The sequence below is a fragment of the Ipomoea triloba genome, chromosome 16, assembly GCF_003576645.1.
Source record: "Ipomoea triloba cultivar NCNSP0323 chromosome 16, ASM357664v1".
Lineage (NCBI taxonomy): Eukaryota > Viridiplantae > Streptophyta > Magnoliopsida > Solanales > Convolvulaceae > Ipomoea > Ipomoea triloba.
The window spans coordinates 6,067,761-6,068,504 of NC_044931.1; the positions used below are offsets into that span (position 1 = coordinate 6,067,761).

At 51.9% G+C, this 744-nt stretch overlaps 1 non-coding gene across 1 annotated transcript; it reads left to right on the plus strand.

The window, feature by feature from the left end:
* Nucleotides 1-544: 544 nt before the first annotated feature.
* Nucleotides 545-663, plus strand: LOC116008339. The gene has a single exon (XR_004095728.1). It is a non-coding gene; the product is annotated as a 5S ribosomal RNA (ribosomal RNA).
* The last annotated feature ends 81 nt before the right edge of the window (nt 664-744 follow it).

Genomic DNA, 744 nt, shown 5'->3' on the forward strand with positions numbered 1-744 from the left:
GTTAAGCGCGCTTGGGCGAGAGTAGTACTAGGATGGGTGACCCCCTTGGAAGTCCTCGTGTTGCATCCCCCACCCTCTTTTTAATCTTTCTTTTAAACCGCTGGACCGCTCGCTAAGGGTACTATCCTTTTAAACCGCTAAACCGCTAAGCGAGAGAAGATGCGCGGAGAGAGAGGGTCAAGTACATTTTGCGCGCAATACGTGACGGACCCCCTGGGAAGTCCTCGTGTTGCATCCCCCAGCCTCTTTTTAATCTTTCTTTTAACCCGCTGGACCGCTCGCTAAGGGTACTATCCTTTTAAACCGCTAAACCGCTAAGCGAGAGAAGATGCGCGGAGAGAGAGGGTCAAGTACATTTTGCGCGCAATACGTGACGGACCCCCTGGGAAGTCCTCGTGTTGCATCCCCCAGCCTCTTTTTAATCTTTCTTTTAACCCGCTGGACCGCTCGCTAAGGGTACTATCCTTTTAAACCGCTAAACCGCTAAGCGAGAGAAGTTGCGCGGAGAGAGAGGGTCAAGTACATTTTGCGCGCAGTACGTGACGGATGCGATCATACCAGCACTAATGCACCGGATCCCATCAGAACTCCGAAGTCAAGCATGCTTGGGCGAGAGTAGTACTAGGATGGGTGACCCCCTGGGAAGCCCTCGTGTTGCATCCCCCAGCCTCTTTTTAATCTTTCTTTTAAACCGCTGGACCGCTCGCTAAGGGTACTATCCTTTTAAACCGCTAAACCGCTAAG